The sequence below is a fragment of the Macrotis lagotis genome, chromosome 4 (assembly GCF_037893015.1).
Source record: "Macrotis lagotis isolate mMagLag1 chromosome 4, bilby.v1.9.chrom.fasta, whole genome shotgun sequence".
Lineage (NCBI taxonomy): Eukaryota > Metazoa > Chordata > Mammalia > Peramelemorphia > Peramelidae > Macrotis > Macrotis lagotis.
In genome coordinates, this window is record NC_133661.1 from 118,025,739 (window position 1) to 118,044,953 (window position 19,215).

At 35.8% G+C, this 19,215-nt stretch overlaps 1 protein-coding gene and 1 long non-coding RNA gene across 3 annotated transcripts in view; both read left to right on the forward strand.

Moving 5' to 3' along the window:
* The window catches only part of ADAMTSL3 (ADAMTS like 3), a 713,745-nt gene that overhangs the window by 597,888 nt on the left and 96,642 nt on the right, over positions 1–19,215 (forward strand). The gene's annotated exons all lie outside the window — the stretch shown is intronic.
* Positions 6,182–18,476, forward strand: LOC141521426 (uncharacterized). The gene is made up of 3 exons (XR_012477936.1): positions 6,182–6,559; positions 17,681–17,726; positions 18,391–18,476. It is a non-coding gene; the product is annotated as an uncharacterized LOC141521426 (long non-coding RNA).

The following is a 19,215-nucleotide window of genomic DNA, read 5'->3' on the forward strand; positions in this document are numbered from 1 at the left end:
AACAATGGAGCATTTTCCCAATTCTTCATGTGCTCAGTTGATCCAAGCAGCCTTGTTTTCAAGCTCTAAATCAATAATCATGTGAAATGTCCAGTGTTGTTAAGTAGTAACTTTCCCCTTATTAATGAAACTCAACATTGACTTTATGTTCAGCCACCTGAATAGACTGTTATTTAGAGTGGCTAAATTGTACACCCCTCAAAGAGAGCCAAAATATCAATAGCTACTAATTATATAGCTCTTTAGGTATCCAAAGTGTGTACAAATATTATCTCGTTCTTTCCTCACAACTGCACTGGAAATAAATGTAATTGTTATCCCCATTTCACCAAAAGGAAAAAAAAGAAGTTAAAAAAAGATTAAATGGCTTGCCCACAAGCCTACAACTGGTAACCATTAGAGGTGGAATTTGAACTCCAGTCTCTGACCTCCAGAATAAGCACTGCATCTACCATGTCCCCTAGCTGCTTCAGTGAACTGGATTCTAATGGCCAGAGGGCTAGCTGATGAGCATAAACATAAGTCATGGATAGAGTCATGGAGAAGTCACCAAGGATAGAACTAGGGCCTTCTGGATTCCAAGTTTCATTTCTAGGGCCCCAGGTCACAATTCTAACACTGATGGAAAAAAGTATCTTAAGAATAAGGTGTAATTGGTGATGTGGGGACCACTCAGTAGCAATAGAGATGTTTTGCTTCAGATGATTGTTCTGGAACTTTGAGAACTCTGGAACCTGTGCCAGAGTGAATCTTACAAAAACCTTAGTGGGAATTCTGGAAGAAGTAAATTATTTCATTTAGGAGAGTAGCATTTTTTAAAAATCTAAAGCAAAAACAAAACCTTGAGGAGACTTTGTCAGTAAATACACATGTGCACGACACATATGCATGTACTCACATATATAATATATAAAATAATATTTGTATATAGTTATCATTTTCAGTCATGTTCACTCTTCATGACCCCCTTTGCAGTTTTCTTAGCCAAGAAACTGGAATGGTTTGCCATTTCCTTCTCCATCTCATTTTACAGATGAGGAAACCAAGGCAAAGGGGGTTAAGTGACTTGCCCAAGGACACACAGCTGGTAAGTGTCTGAGGCCAGATTTGAAATCAAGAAGTGTTACTGACTCCAGGCCTAGCATTCTATCTACTCTACTGCCTAGCTGACATACACACACACACACACACACACACACACACACCACACACATATAAATAATATACACATTGGAATGCAATCTTTGTATCTGAGAATATGCAATCCAAACTAATAATATGTAGTAGTGTAATAGCTATTTGTGTTTATCATTCACTACATATATGCACATGTATGTATCTATAGACATATATGTATGTGTGTATGTGTATAACAGCTTGATAGTTGCACACATACATATATGTGTGTATGTAGATAGAGATAGATAGAGATAGAGATATAGAGATATATACACACATTACTGTGGAGTTGCTATTTCTAGATACAAAGATTGCATTGTTCCATTATCCAAGATATAGCAAACCCCACAATCAGAACTAACTGGAAGCAAACCCTTTCTTGGAATGCAAGAGAATTTAATTATAGAAATACCACAAAATACAAATTACTTACCAGGGAGTCTCAGCAACTGTTGATACTGGCTCTTTCTTCTGCAGTAAGAAGATATAGATTTAGGCAATACTCTGAGGGGTTCAATGCTGTTTGTAGATGAAGAAAATGGTCATGATAGTGAAGCATAGGTTCAGACCTGCCCATGGGTTGGATGTATCACAGATAATTCAAGCATGCAGATACACAAAACAGAGATTAATAGATCTATCTGTACCTATTCCAAGGTTTCAGCAGTGAATTTAGAAGGGATTAGCCTCCAATTCCCATAACATAATCAAGGCAATGAGGAAAAGGCTACGAGATGGGACATGGTAGGTGCATCATGTGTGAAGAACAGCAAGTAGACCCCCAAAGTGCCAGGAATGAGTAATGTGTAAGAAAATGAAAAATTTCCCTTTTATTTGAAGGTCCACTCACCTTAAGACTGCAACCCATTTGGGGCAGAGGAAAGCCCCAGTAGAGCTAATCCTTGTGAATTGACTGCCAGAGGCCCACCCAGGTCACCATTTCAACTAGAGGCACACAGTTATGTCCACTAGCTGCTTCTCTGTTGTAGCAGCTGACTTTACCCAAGACAGATGACTTTTGCCTGGCCTACCATTCCTCTCTCTTGGGTAGCATGATGCTAGAACACTGGCTTCTGGAGTCAGGAGGATTTGAGTTAAAATGCAATCTTAGACATTTACTGGCTATGTGACCTCAGGCAAGTCACTTAATCTTTTGGCCTTAGAGTTCTCATCTATAAAATGAGCTGGAGAAGAAATGGCAAACCAACAGTATTTTTGCCAAGAAACCCCAAATGGGGATTTACAAAGTGTTGGACACGACTAAAAAATGACTGAAAAACAATTTTTTGTATGCCATTTTTTATTTTTTAAAATTTTTATTTTTCTTATTCCATTACAGTAAAGATAGTTTTCAGGATTCATTTTGGTAAGACTTCGAGTTCCATATTTTTCTACCTCCTTCTTTTCCTCCCTCCTCTCCTTGACAGAAAGTAATCTGATAGAGGTCACACATGTACAATAATGTTAAACATTTCCACATTAGTCCTGTTGCAAAAGAAGGATCAGAACAGAGGAAGTGGAGAGATTTGCATGAACTGATGCTGAGGGAAGAGAGCAGAACCAGAACATGTATACACTAACGGCAACATTGCATGATAATCAACTATGATGGAGGCTTACTCTCTACAGTAAATAGTCAAAGACAGTTCTAAAGGACATGTGATAAAAAAATAGTAGCTGTATCCAGAAAAGGAACCATGAATCTGAATGCAGACCAAAGCTTACTATTTTCAATTTTTCAAATTTGTTTTATGTATTATAGTTCTTCTCATAGTTTTTTCTCCTTTTTGAATTGAGTCTTTCACAAAATGATTAATAATGGATATGTGTTTAACATAATTATGCATGTATAGCCAATATTAGATTGCTTTCTATCAGGGTATGGGAGAGGGAAAGAAGGGAAAATTGTTGAAAATTAACTTTTCCTGTAGTTGGAAAATAAATAAATAAAATATTTTTTTAAAAAGACCAAAAGGGAAAAAAAGTCATGAGAAAAAATAAACAAATTTTAAAAAAGTGAAAGGCTTTATTCTCTATTCGACTCCATAGTTCTTTCTCTGATTGTGAATAGTTTTTTTTCATCACAAATCTTTTAGATTGTTTTTGATCATTGTACTACTGAGAAGAGCTAAGTCTATCATAACTGATCATCCACACAGTTTTGCTGTTTAGGTGTCTAGTGTTCTCTTGGTTCTGTTCGCTTCACTAGGCATCAGTTATTGCAAGTCTTTCCAGGCTTTTCTGAAGTCTGCCTGCTAATGATTTCATACAGAGCAAGAGTACTCCATAACATTCATATACTATAGTTTGTACAACCATTCCTTAATTGAGGGACATCCCCTCAATTTCAATTCTTTGCCACTACAAAAAGAATTGCTAAAAATATTTTTGTACTTATGGGTCCTTTACCCTTTTTAATGATCTCTTTGTAGTAGTGATAATGATAGATGAAAGTGTATGCACAGTTTTATAGTCCCGTGGGGTATAGTTCCAAATTGCTCTCCAGAATGGTTGTATCAGTTCTCAATTCCACCAACAGCTTATTAATGTCCTATTTTTTCCTACATCCCTTCCAACATTTATCATTTTCCTTTTTTAACATATTAGTTAATCTGGTAGATGTGAAATGGTACCTCAGAGTGGCTTTAATTTGCATTTCTCTAATCAATAATGATTTAAAGCATTTTTATCATGTGACTAGAGATAGCTTTCATTTCCTCTGACTGAAAACTGCCTGTTCCAAACTCTTGACCGTTTATCAATTGGGGAATTACTTGAATTCTTATAAATTTGACTCAGTTTTCTATATATTACATAAATGAATCCTTTATCAGAATCACTACCTGTAAAAATTATTTCCCAGCTTTCTGTGTTCCTTATAATTTTGGTTTTGCATTGGCTTTGATTGTACAAAATCTTTTTAATTTAAAGTAATCATTAAACAATCTTTACATTCACACAATTTATATTGTGAAGATAAAGAATATGAATTCTGCTGTGCCTATTGTTCATTACAGAAATTAATTTCACTAAATGAAACAAATCATATCCTTAAAAGCTTTCTTACAACCATATCTCCTCTTGATGTATTAAGATTATACAAGATTGTGAACAAAGTCATGATAATAACTTTTTCCAACAGTCCTGTAGGTATTAATGTGAAGGGAAGCATCACATGGGGAGAGACACATGCTCACCAAAGATGCTTATCAGTTTCATAGGGAATTTTCTGACCAAAGCCATTGGATCACAGATGAGCTTCCTCTTGATAGAATTTTTCAGCTGCTTCTGTTTACAAGTGATATCATGCCAATTTCTGTCACCCCCACAAAATATTTTAAATGAGATCTTTGCTCACTCAAAATAGATAGGCTTAAGAGTTAATTTTCTATTATAAGCCTTTATTGTATTTTTCTCCCAACTGGAAGACTAGCTACTTCCATATGAAGGTGGACCCAGGGTTGATTCTAAATTGGGCCAATATTTTAATCAAATTTGGAAATCATAAAGCCCTGTATAAATTTTACATAATTAAAGTGGGCTAAGTTAAATTGAGAGGGAGGGAGTAAAGAAGAGAAAGACTGAAAGAGTACAATGGAGAAAAAGAAAAACCTGAAGCACGTTTCATTTGGGATACTTGATTTCCCTGGGTCTCAATTTCCTTATCTGTAAAGTGAAGGAGTTGAACTATATGGTCTCTTAGGTTTATTCCAGTTCTCCAACTATGATCTCATGACCAAATTGCCATATACTCCCTATCATAGAAATAAATAGAGAGTGAGATGGACTCAGTATTGAATAGAGATGGAGATTAGGACGGATCTCAAACTATTTGGACTTATCTGATGAGATTTCTCTCAACTTTAAGATACTCCTCATTACTTTACCCTCTTTTTCACCATATACATATATATATATATTATATATATGCATATATATGTATATACATATTTCTGTACCCTTAATTTACTAAAAATGTTTATTTTATGAATTTTAAGTACTTTTCTGAGAAAGGTTTAACACCTTAAACATAGTAGGAATTAAATAACATTTTTTTGAATCAATATTATTACATCAACTCCTTTTCCACCAGTTTTTTGCCTTTGTATGATAAACTTCCTACTCATTTCTATTTTATATATGTACATATACATATATATGTATAAGCACCAACCACACATAACTTCATAGACAGCTCTACATTTTGCTGGTTACTTGAAGTAATGTAGATTTTTCTGTTCTATAAGTTGATTCTGATTTACTATTTCCACAGCTTTTCAGCCAGCCAAAATACTGTTATTAGATCTGGGAAATACTGTTTTATTTTCTCTAGTCTATAATTTAATTCTTATGTTTTAGGCTAGGATTTAAATTCCAATCATTCAGGGCTTTGTTTTGATTTTTACCACAAATGACAAGTATGTTTATATAAATCCATATGTAAGTCAAGAGAAGCTAATGGAGTGAAATGCCAAATAATAATTAAAATTATAATAATATGTAATTTATAATTAGATTTAAAGGAGGATGATTTAAATTTGTAAATTCAGTATATTCCACACTTTCCCATTTCATAGTATTTGTATAAATGATCAGGTAATAAATACTGTTTTCCCAGTCTCTTCCTGTATAGGTCTGACCCAGCTCAATTACCACTTACTCCATTAGAGCTTTATTGATGCTTCTACTTGGAAAATTTATTTCCTTTCTTAGATCCAACATGGTACTTGTACTTATCTTATATACTAGACATTAATTTTATATTATAGTTATTTGTATCTATTCATTCTAGAATAGAAGTTCTTAACCATTATTGTGAATCTTTTTAGAAATCTGGTGAATTCTATAAATCCTTTCTCCAGAAAAATATTTAAAATTCACAAAATGAAATAATTAGAATTTAAAGGTAAATCAATTAAAATATAGTTATCAAAATTTTAAAGAATTAAGTTCATGAATCCCACATTAGGTAGCCCTGTTCTGGTTAGTGATAACTGTGATTGCAAATTCAATGTAATTTTTTTTATATTCCCCAGAGCCTAACACAAAGTGGGTACTTAATAAATAATGTCTTTTATTTATTGATATTTTTTCACTACCAAGTAGAAGCAGAAATGCAGCATTAGCCTGCTCTTTTAAGTTGTTTAATTGACAAGACTTTATAGTTTTCAATCTCCTGTCTAATTTCATTTCTTTTCACAGCAAGTTCTTTTATCTCATTTGTGGCTTGGGTCTATTTTTTTAAACTAGGCAAACAAGAAGCCATAGCTCGATGTCTACACCTCCAGACCCAGCAAGCTGTCAACGACACGCTGTGTGACAAGGCCCATCGTCCCCCTGCTATGACTCAGGGTTGCAACACTGATTCCTGTCCACCAAGGTATGTATAGGACCTGGTACTCCTGGGACTCATATGTCTGGGCCTTAATCTTTTGCTGTCATCAACACTCAGAAGCTTCTGAAAGCAGAAGCTGGGGTTTGGATGCCTGAAAACAAAAGCCAGGATACAGTCACAGAAAGAAAACCAAGCCAGTATGACTGTTTGACTCTCTAAGCTAGGGTCTTTGCTTCCTGCTTACCTTATTGGCATCTGCAACTGATTGAAAGGTTTGGACAACATACAAGGCTAGCTTTTGTTATACACAAAGCTCATAAGCCACAAAATGCTTTTTATAACTGTTTTTGTTTACCCCTTTAGCAGATGGAAGTAAACAGAGTAGATCTCAGTTAAAATCATAAAACCAGTGAAATTTATTTCCAATCACCCTTTCTCCTCCTCCCCTCTCCCTTTTAGGGCATAGCTTCTTTTCCTTAAACACTTTTAGGCTCCCTGAACTTTCCTGTATTCTAACCCCACAATCCCTATCAAAACAGGAAGAACTCTAATGTTATAGGTTTTTAACTTGAAACTCATTTCATACACTTATTGACTCTCCCATTGTAACACAGTAAATGGTTTTCTCTACTGCTGTAGGAATTTGGGGCATCATTGAACAGATAGATAGGGGAAGCATTTCTTTGGGTAAGGGACCTTTTTTCTGACCCTAAAATCATCATCTTATTTAAGTCTGATTGGAAGAGTAATCTGCTTTAGTGAGTTTAGAGAGCTTGAGTTTTGGGGAGAGTTGGATAAGAAGGGTCCCTTCACTATATCCCATCAAAAAAAATTATCATCTCCAGTCTCATATTCTCTGTGATCTTAAAGAAACAAAGAATTCTCTTTCCTAAATTGGACTGCAAAAAAGTTCAGAAAATGCTTCCATTTAGATATGTTGTGGAGGGTGAAGTCTTTTTTTATCAACGTTCTTTCTAATGATACTAAAACTGAGGGGAAGAAGGAACTCCCCAATACCCCAATATTTTTAACAGATCAAAGCAAGTCTGTCACCTCTACCTTCCTTCAAGATAGGAGGGACACCTGTCCCTCCTTTCTCATTCAGCCTCAAGGCATCCTCAATATCTGACATCCTAATACTGGATCACAAGATGTCATAATAGAGAAGGCAAGAAGATTTGAGATTGAATCCTGTCTTGGACACTTGCTAGCTGTGTAATCCTGAACAAGCCATTTAACTTCTCTTATTATCAATTTATGCAGTTTTAGGGGGCAGCCTGGTGGTGCAGTGGATAGAGCATCGGCCCTGGAGTCAGGAAGACCTGAGTTCAAAGCCAGCCTCAGACACTTAATAATTGCCTAGCTGTGTGACCTTGGGCAAGTTGTTTAACCCCATTGCCTTAAATAACTAAAATATTTTTTTAAATTTACTTAGCTTTAAAATGTGGATAGTAACATTTAACCTCATGATGTTATAAGACTCAAATGATTTAATAACAAACCACTTCATGAGCTCTAAAGTGAAATCTAAATGCTTCCTCACTGTCCAAGGGAGACAAGTTAATCTACAGCTTAGAAATTGGAAACCTGGAAAAGTAGACTAGAATCTGATTGAGAAGAACCTTGCATTATAAACAGAGAAGTTTGTACTTTATCTTAGAGACAATAGGGAATCACGGAAGTTTCTAAAACAGGGAAGTGAAATGGGCACACCTGTGCTTTATGAATGTCAAACCAGCAGTTGCATATAAAGGTGGAATAGAGAAGGAAAGAACCTGAAGGATAGGAAAAAGGTAATGATCCCTTGAAAATAGGCTGGTTTCTGTGTGAGTGGCCAGAGTAGAACCCATATCAGAAGGTGGTAGAGGTAGAATTTAGGATAATGGACTGAATTTTGAAGAGTGAGAAGAGTGAAGAGTATGAGTTTAACAGGGAAGTTAGAAAAACATGAAGATTTGTGAGAAGAGATGATTTCTGTTTTGGCTAAGTTGAGTTTAGATGGCTGCAGGATATTAAGCTGGAAACACTGGAAATGTCTGGTAGATAATTGGTAATACAAAAATGAAATTTAGGAGATTATCTTGTGAGCATAGATGAGGAAAATCTCTTAACAGAGGCTTGGGTGGGAGTATTCAATATATATGTGTGTATGGTAATGGAACATGAATATGACCTATTCAAAAAGAATAAGATGGAGTGATTATATAATTAAGAGGAGAAACAGAATAGAAGTGTTAGAAAAATTCAAGGGGGGTGAGACTTTCTAAGGAGGGGATAATCAACCAAATCAAATACTTCAGAGAAGTCAAAAAGGATTAAGATTCAGAAAAGACCATTCTATTTAGCAGTTAGGTTAATAATCTTAGAGAGGAAAGATTATCTTGAGTGATGTGGACAGATGCTATATTGCAAGAGCTTGAGAACTGAGTGTGATGTAAGAAAATAGAAGTTGGGAGAGTGCACAACTTAAAACTGAGAAAAAAGAGGTGAAATGATAGCATGAAGATTTGGTAGGGTCAAGGGAAGAATTTTGTTCATCTCTTTGTTTTTGGAATGGGAAAGATGTGGGAATGATTACAGGGATCAGGAAAGGAACCAAGAGATAGAGATTGGAAATTAAAGAGAGGTACAGGGAAAATAATTGTGAGGACAAGATTCTTTTGCTGAATAAAGGAGGCAAGTAAAGAAGAATTGGCTTTGGCAAGGAAAAGAGTCATCTTATTCATCAAGATTAAAGGAAACCAGGAAAGGGCAAACTTAAAACGATGTAAAATATGACCAAGACCACTTTAACTATAGTTTAATGGATTATCCTCACCCTGGTCAAGATGGCCAATGGGTTCCCACAAGCTAGGTGTTTTACAGTTGAAGTTGTTAGTTCCCTAGACCTTCCTATATAAAAAAGCTTAAAATTCATATACTCCTTCTGATACTCATAGGTATAATTTCTCTTAACTATTTCACCTCTTTAAATTAAACTGCTGCCAATATTTTATAGAATTCTTTCTGTTCCCCAGCCCTACTAAGAATGATTAACTCAATCCAACCACCTGTTTTTCCATATCTGTGTAGCAAGCTAAGATGTGGTCACCTTCACAAAATAAAATTAGGTAGTCATTGAGGGGTCTACCCATTCCCAACTTTTGCATAGATTCTTTATTGCCTAATATTTCTGTATATCTTTGTTTTCTGCCTTATGAAGTTGTGTAGATTTGTTCATTGTATAATTTAGTAAGTACTCCCTATCCAAAATAGTCAGATTTTCCTTTATAATCCTTGATATGTTAAGTATGCACTAATAATTCATAGATCAAAGGGGTAATGGTGATAACTCTGGTTTAAAAAGGGCATTACAAGAAGAGAGGGGAAGGTGGCTAAGAGTGTATGGATAGAGATTAGGGAAACTGCCCAGGGATGTGGATAGAAGAAAGTGTTTGGGAGCAAAGGAAACTTAATTGTCAAAGATAAGATCTAAAACTCTTGTTTTTAAATGCATGTCTGTGTTCATGTTTGTATTGCTTGTACATAACAGTAATGGAGATGATAAATGAAAGGTATTAGGAAAAACTCATTATTGGTGTAGATTCTATATGCTGGAGAGTTTAGAGTGAAAGCTGAAGAGTGAAAAAACTAAGAATTTGTTTAGTGAGTTTGAACTGTTAAGTACTTGTTTCTTATTTTGAAAAGTCAGAAATTTAGGGAAAGATCCAGAAGGCTGAAAATCGAGTGCAGGGTTAAACTTAGTCTACACTGAAGGTCATTGCTCACCAAGTGAAATCCGGATTTAATAAAGAGCCAGGAAATTGTTTCCTAATGATGCTGAAGAACATTTTTATTCTGTCCCTTGTAATAACTTCTTGGTTTCTTCTTGTAGTAACTTATGTTGAGTATTCACCTCAGTACATCTCAGCACTAGACCCTGCAAGTTCTCCTTCTCAGGAATTCCATATCCTAGAGCCCTGGAGCTAGGAATAATTGGGCAGTCAGAATGTGTTGATTTCTTTGGGAAACTGATACTTTGTTTTTGTACAGAGGGAAATATTATGCCTCATTTCAATGATGCAGATTTAATAAACTTTTTCAAAGAGTGGGAATTTGATTGGGAAAAAAGGACATAGTAGAGACAAAGGTTGAAGCCAAAACAAAGGTAAGTTTACGGAAATGTTTGAGGTTCTAAAAACTTGTGGTTGTAGAAATAACAGGAACAGGGTGTTGGATAATATTTTCCATACAAATATTGACTGGCTCCAAGGGCAATGGCTTTAAAACATCACCCAAGGGTAGGGCTCCTTGCTGAGATTGTATTGCACATCCAGTGGAGATGTTTTTCCCCAGAGGCAGCTTTCTTTGGTTTCTTTGCTTTAACTTTCCAACACTGGGTGATGCACTGAACTTTGTGGGCTCTCTACCCACCACTGCCAAGTTTCTACCTGTTCCTAGGGTACTCTGTCAGGAAGAGAATCAGCTGTTTATGAAAACCTGTAGGTGATGTGGTATATGAGGATTCCTGAGGCTCTGGGAGGAAACCTTTTCTCAAACAGCCTCAGAAAGGGATAGAAAAAGTTATCTTCCAGGTTGGAGGAGAACAAATGGACTAGAATATCCACCAATATTGCATATTAGTGTCTTGAACAACTTGGAACAGTAAACCAATAATAATTTTAAAAATTATTGCCATTTTCCCAAATAAAGGAGCTCCCATACTCTGTCTAGTGTTATTGTACTAATTCTTCTGACGGCCCTCATTCTAGAAAAAAAATAAATGTCTTAACAGCCACTCAAAATGGAAAAGGTAAATTTAAACTGGATTGCTTTAAATGAATAACACAATCTTCCAGTGAATTTACCTATGATTCCATTTCTATTAACATACTCTTTTTTATTTAAAGCAATGGGATTAAATGATTTGTTCAAGGTCACACAGCTAGGCAATTATTAAGTGTCTGAGGTCAAATTTGAACTCAGATCCTCCTGACTCCAGGGCCAGTGCTCTGTCCACTGTGCCACCTAGCTGCCCTTATTAACATACTCTTGATTGCTTTAGAATATAGGTGGATAATTTACAACATTTTTAGCAGGTAGGCAACTGAAGGTTAAGGGTATGAGCTCATGAAGGCTATATATGAAGTAGTTATCTATCCTTTCTGCCATATTTCTCTTTCTCTATCACTGCTCAGAAACTTTAGATATAATAGGTACTTAATGAGTAGTTGTGGAAGGTATAGCACTTACTGGACAAATCAGTCTTTATAGGATTTCTGCAGTTAATCCAGAGCATATCTTTATCCAGTTCACCTATTGGTTCTAATTAAAGGCTTAGAGGGAAGGGAAAAAATAAACAAACCAGCATCATCAAACAGAAAGGATGTTGGTACATCCATTCCAACCCCTCATTTTACAGATAAGGAAACTAAAATTTAGAGTGATCAGGTGACTAGTTGAAAGCTAGGCATTATGTTAATGGCAACATCAAGACTAGAATTCAGGTTCCCTGACTCCTCATCCAAGGACATATCCACTTTTGTATTATAGATTCATAACATTTTCATGTTGTAAATGACCTTAGAGACCACTTTTGTTCAATGCCCTCTTTTTTACAGATGAAGAAACTAAAGCAGTTAAATGACTTACTCGAGATCAGACAGATAGCAAATGGCAGGACTAGGTGGGTCAAGGTTAAACACCCTGGCTCCAAAATCAGCACTCTTCCCCTTGCACCAAATTTTGTACAAGACCCTGATGTGACTCTAAAAGAGGCTTGCTTACTCAATGAGCCCCTAGGAAAAGAAGTATGATAATCTAAGGGATTAAACCATTTATTAATAGCATTCATGTCAGTAATTGAAGTAAAATAGAAGTAAGCAAGAAATCTGAAAATTTTTTTGCATTAAGAGCTACTAGTGTTACAACTCTCCACCAAGACAGAGCACAACCCTTGTGAACTTCATAGGGAAATTCTAGAGTCACTGTGGTTGGAAGTTAAAGTAAAGATTATAAATAAACATCAAAAGGCATAATCTGAATATAGTCTTCCTGATTCCAACCTAGCACTATGCCCAATGAATCATCTCTCCTCTTCTAAGAAAGAAGCTAATGGTGAAATAATGATGATATCTTATTTTTATATATAATATTTTAAATTTTGCAGAGAACTTTAAACTATATTGTCTCTCTTGGCATGTTACAAATGTATTTCAGAAGAACTGTTAAAGAATAGGTTTGCTTAGGAAGATCTTATATTCTTTTTTTTAGTTTTTTTTTTTTTTTTTGTAAGGCAAACGGGGTTAAGTGGCTTGCCCAAGGCCACACAGCTAGGTAATTATTAAGTGTCTGAGACCAGATTTGAACCCAGGTACTCCTGACTCCAGAGCCTGTGCTTTATCCACTATGCCACCTAGCCACCCCAAGATCTTATATTCTTGAAAATTCCATTTGAAAGAACTGGTATTCTTAAAAATTCTAGGAAACCAGCAGCAACTCAGAAACATGAAAGTCACATTTTCTGCCTGATCCTTTCAGTGATGTAGGATTTAAATCTCTGCTGAGAAAGATCCACATACCAGTCATGTATAATGTCCTATACATGTGGCATTAGATATCAGAAAAGCTGTAATCAGTTAGCTCCATTAGGGTAGATCCATTAAGTATGGACTACTGTTCTTATAGATTCTTAAATATAGCCCTGATTTCTTTTAGTCTTCTTGATCTGTCCTTTGTTTTTATTAGTATGGGCTATTCATAACTTTTCTCAGAAGCTTCTCTGATAACTAGGAGCTACATTCCTACTATTCCTACTACATGAGATACAATTCCCACTAGATGAGATAGATATTAAGAGCTGAAATCCCATTGAGGGAGCTAGGTGACATAATAGACAGAGGACCAATCTTGGATTCAGGAAAATGATTCTCCCTGAATTCAAATGTGACTTCAGATACTTATCAGCAATGTGATTATGGGCAAATCACTTAACCCTGTTTGCCTCAGTTTCCTCATCTGTAAAATGAACTGGAGAATGAAATGGCAAACCACTCCAGTATCTTTGCCAAGACCCCAAATGAGGTCCAACAGAGAGTTGAACACTACTGAAAATAACTGAACAACTTGTTAACAGTAGTCAAGATGCAAACCAGACTTACTGAATCTAGCAAGGTCTAGGGGTTTTGTCTTTGCTGACATTTAGTTTTGTACTCTGTGCTCACTTGGGTAGAGAATACTTGAACTTAGAAATCATAGCTTTAATAATTTACATCTCAGATTGTTGAGTGTCCATTTGACTAAGGTTGTTTATGATTTTAGTGGTCTACTTTGAAGCTAGAGAAGAACATGTGCCTAACAGGGGAGCCTCTTCTGTTCTGTATTACATTTCTTGTGTTTCTGAGCAGAAATTCAGAGGGTAGAATGCCCTTACTTTTACAAATTGCTTTAGATTTCTATCTTAACCTTATTTTATTAAATGTATTTTTGTATTTGAGTCCAAGATGTTTAGGTTGAAAAACCTAGATCATGACTTTTGATACTTAGCTAGATATGAAATTATCAATGAATAAAACCTCACCTAAGGCTTCAACTAAGCTTCAACAAAACATTATAATAATCCTTTTGGTAATTACCACATTGATTCTTCTGGTCCTGATTTATTACATTCTGGTACCATATTTCCAACATCTAATAAAGAATTATTTTCATTCTCCGGGAATCCCATCCCAGATAAAAGAGCATTTAAGGGATCCCAATGAAGCTATTTTCGAGGCACTGGACAAGAACAACTTGGTGGAAAAAGATTGCTGGGTTTCCTTATCTATTGTTTCTGCACAGAAGACAATCATGGTGTCTTCAGCAGTAATTTAAGCAACATTTGTATGGATAACCAGTCACATACAAACATGGCCTAGAGCCAATAAATTGTAAAGATTACTGTCTAAACTTTACAAGAGGCCATTTTCCCCATATCTCTGTCTACCACAGATGCCATATTTAAGGACCTGGGATGAATTTTATTTTCCTTTTTAAATGCACATTACTGGCCTGGCAAATGCTCAATTATAAGCTATCTTCCTGGCCTAGGAAAAAACACTTCTTAATGTACCCCCAAAAAAACACTTAAAGTATCTCTCAAAACATGTACTACACACCTACAATACCTTAATTGAGAGGCAACCTAAGAATAATGGAAAGAAGTGCAGTATAGGAGCTGGATATTTATTTTCCAGTTGCATCACTATTTTCACTGGGTGACCATCAGCAAGTCTCTTCACCTCTCCCTGCCTCATTTCCTTCATCTGTTTCAGGTGTTTCCTACCTCTAAACTTCCCTGGCTAGTACCTCAATGAAATTGTAAGTTAGATACTGGTCTTGGCCATGTTCCAGTTCTAAGAAAATGTTTTCATTTAATTTTTGTAAATATTTGTTAATTACAAATTTTTAAAAATAAGATGATTAAATTTTTAATACATCCTGTGGAAAAAAATTACCAATGAGGTAATTGTCATGGAGGCTTTTCCTGAGTTTTCTTTTCTATAAAATAGTCTATAAACATAATCATGTTTAAAAATGACTATATCAAATCATATAATCTCAGACTTGGAAGAAATATTAAAGGCTTACCTAGCCTGACCTTCTCAGAAGTGCATGAATCTTTTTTCTGATATTCATAATCAATAATAATCAGTCAACAAGCATTTTAAAATTCCTTTATGTGTCACACACTGTGCTAGGTGTAGGATGTAGTATGAGGGGGAAAAAAGAAATATTCCTTACTCTCAAGGAATCATCCAGTCTTTCTCCAGTAAATTAAGTGTCATACAGTCCATTATATCAAGAGGTATTTTATTCTGTTCTTAGAAAAATCTTTCTTATTTGGGTATAAAATCTTCCCCATTGGTTCTAATTCTGCCCTCTTGAATTTAACAGAATAAGTTTCACCTACCACTTCTTTATTACTTGAAGAAAGTTACTATATCCTTTTTGAGTCTTCTTTTCCCTAGGCTAATTTCCCCTCTTCCTTCAGCCTCATCTTCACACGACATATTTTCTGGTAACCCCACCATCTTGGGCTGTGCTCCTTTGGACATGCTTCAGTCTGTCAGTGTTCTTCCTGTAATGTGGCACCCAAACCCAAATATTTAATCTAATTAAAGTCCAGCCTCCCTCATCCTAGATGATACTTTTTTCCAGCCTAAAATCTTTTTGACTCTTTTGACACTATGTCACTTTGTTGAGTCACTGTTTAGCTTGAATTCACTTAAAGCCCCCAGATCTTTTCCCCATCTGGTATGGTCTAACCATATCTACCCTCCCTCATCCCCTCATCATGTACTTATGTTTCTCACATAAAGCCTTGACAGATATATTTTCTTTATCCACAGAGAGCATATATAGAACTGCATACATAATTCATTTAAGAGTGTTTTCAAATCATTTTCCCCCCTCAGAAAAAAAAAAATCTTCACTATGCCAGAAGTTGGTCTCATTTCCCAAGCCAGAAACAATCTTTCCATCTTTGAACTCCCATTACATTTTATTGGCATGTCTTCAGCACTTTTTTTCACATTTTACCTGTTAGTCTAGTTATTTGTAAATACATCTTATCAAGTCTCCTAGATTGTGAGCTCCTTGGGGGCAGGAATTATACCTTATTTGATTTTATTGCCCCTTAATATCTAATGAAATGTCTTATTCTTAAAAGATAGACAATAAATGTTTCTTAAACTAAATTTGTATCATTTGTGTTAAGGCTAAAGGGTCTTCTTTTATGATTCTTTTATGAAGGCAAAGTAGACTATCTTTTTGCCTTAATTCTTACTTGTTCTTTAATTACTGAGTATTACCTCAAACAAACTGAGACTTGGGAAAAACCCTAATTTAAAAAGTCCAAGATCCCTTACTGTATCCCAGGCCATCATCAATCATTTTGACTCTAATAACTTCTGAGGAAAGAATAAGGTTAAAGACTTTTCACAGTTCTACCTCACTGAAATCCAATCACTTGCAAGGCTTCATCATCCTAATGTCTTTGGGCATCTTTGAGAACAAAGGACAAGCAACAATAACAAAACAACAACAACAAAGTACAGCAATTCTTTATTACTTCAAACAGCTTTCTATTCTGTAGGTTTCCCCTCACTATGACTATTAGATTCACAATTTTGACATAAAAACACTAGAGAAATCCTATTATACTTTATGTTGAATATATAAATGTTTATCCAACTAAAATATAGTTTAGCATTTTGAATCTAAATACACATAAGCTTTTGTTATTTTTTTTTCTAATAAAAAATAAAACTTCTTGCAGTTCACTTTTGAATCTCAGGGTCAAAAAACTAGGAAAATGTTAGGATTATAGTATTTAAAACTAAAAGGGGCTTTAGTTGTCATTCAGTCAAACCTTTCCATTTTATAGAAAAGAAAACTCAGGAAAAGCCTCCAATTTCCATTTAATTGTAAAAATCACTTATATTTGCTCCCAAACCCTCTCTGCCTTGATGCATTTTAGTAAATAGCAGAATGAGAAATATGCTCATGATGAATGAATGTTCCTGCCAAACTCTCAAAGCTTCTAGCCTTTAGAACAGGGGTGAGGAAACTTTTTTCTGCCAAGCATCATTTGGATATTTATAACATCATTTTCTTGCTATATTTGATCAAACGTTTAATTAGTTTGCCCCTAAAAAACTTTTAGATTTATTTAATTTTGAATTCTCCCCTGCCCCACCGCAGTTCCCAAGGCAGTGCCAGATCAAGGGCCAAACATTCCCTGTTCCTGCTTTAGAAGCTCAGTTGGGAAGATGGAAACCTCTAGAATATGTCACCAAAAGGATTCTCACAAGCCAGGGTAGCATTGCATCTTTCCTTCTCTTGTGAGAACAACCCTGCTCTGGAGGTCAAAATGCATTTGCTTTAGGATAGGTCCTGTCCAAAATGAACAGAAACTATGATGAAAGCTATCCATCAAAATGGTACTCACTGCATAGCATTTACAATTTGTTTGGGGGAGTAAATACTTGACCAAATATATATGAAAGTCATTCCTTAAAATTTTATTTATTATTTTAAAAATTAACACTACAGCATTTTTTGGGGAAACGAGAGTCCTTGGGAAATAACAGAAAAAAAACAAACTGTTTTTTTCCCGAATCTTTCCGTTTGTTTTTTTTTCCCCAGGCCTTCACATCTCTATTGCCAGTTTCCCCTCCTTGGATTATGCTTGGTAAGCAGCTGTCCTGGTTTTTCTGTTTATTTGAAAATATTTTTTAAATATAATTCATAAGAAAATTTCATTCTCCCAAGATTTTATCTGAAGTAAATCACATTGACCTAATTAATGCTTTATATATGATCTTATCAGAAGAGGAGAATAGTTTTGTAGTAATCTAAGTGAATTAAGATACTTGCCTGGAAGATTTCCTGAAATGGACTTTTGAAGCATTTAAAATTGTTTTTAACAGTTATACACATCATCCTTACCTTTGCTTTCTTTTTAAAAGGAAACAAAAGTTTCACTAATTATAGGCTAGCCATTCAGGACTTGGTGGACAGCCTTGTGTTTTTTCTTTTGTATTTCTGAAGGGCCCTCCTAAATGGATGGGATTCTTCATTGAGAAGCATCACGGACCTTTCTTGCATTAAAACAGTCATTCTCTATTTTGTGTTGTGTGTATATGTGTGTGTGTGTGTGTGTGTATTACTTTTATTCATTGAGATTTTTGTGGCTCTGGAGATTTTTTTGGCTCTGGAGATTTTGCCCTGAGGATGAAGTGTGACAGGCAGGTGAAGAAAGCTTTGAAATCAAGAGAACTCAGATTCACTGTTACCTCTGGCATCTGAGCACCATTTCCTAGAACATGGCTATATCCTTTTATGTTTTGGCACAGGTGGCAAACAGGGTCCTGGAGGCCATGCTCTGCAACTTGTGGTGTGGGAATACAGACCAGAGACGTGTACTGCCTGCAGCCCGGGGAACCCCTTGTCCCTTCTGAAGAGTGCAAAGATGAGAAGCCTCATGTTTTGCAAGCTTGCAATCAGTTTGACTGTCCCCCTGGCTGGCACATAGAAGAGTGGCAACAGGTACAGCAACAGACCATTCTCAAGATGCAGGGCCATTAACCTCACACAAAAAGAGAAATGCAAAGTTAGTGATGCTGGCCTTACCCATTTCCCCCTACCCTTCTCTCTCAGTGTTCTAGGACTTGTGGTGGAGGAACTCAGTATCGGCGAGTGACCTGTAGGCAGCTGCTGACAGATGGCAGCTTTCTGAACCTGTCGGATGAGTTGTGCCAAGAGCCCAAAGCATCATCCCATAAGTCTTGTGCCAGAACTGACTGCCCACCTCAGTTAGTTTTAGGAGACTGGTCCAAGGTTAGTGGCCTATATGTGGGCAGAGGATGTTTTATTCTATATTTTTGCATGACTATTCCAAGGAACTTCTGAAAACAAAACAAAAAAAGTTTAGTAGTGTTTTGTGCAAGGAGGAATTCTACTTCATGGTATTAATAATGCTTATTTCTTTATCACTTTAAGATTGGCAATTCACAGTCCATTCAATTAGTGAAGAGGTTGGTAGAAATATTATTATTTCTTTTTAAAGGTAGGGAAACTGAAGCCCAGAGACGTTAAGGTGACTTGCCCAGCATCATAAAGCTGGTAAGTGTCCTATATGGGATTTGAACTTTGATATTCTAGAGTAGGTCACTGGGAGA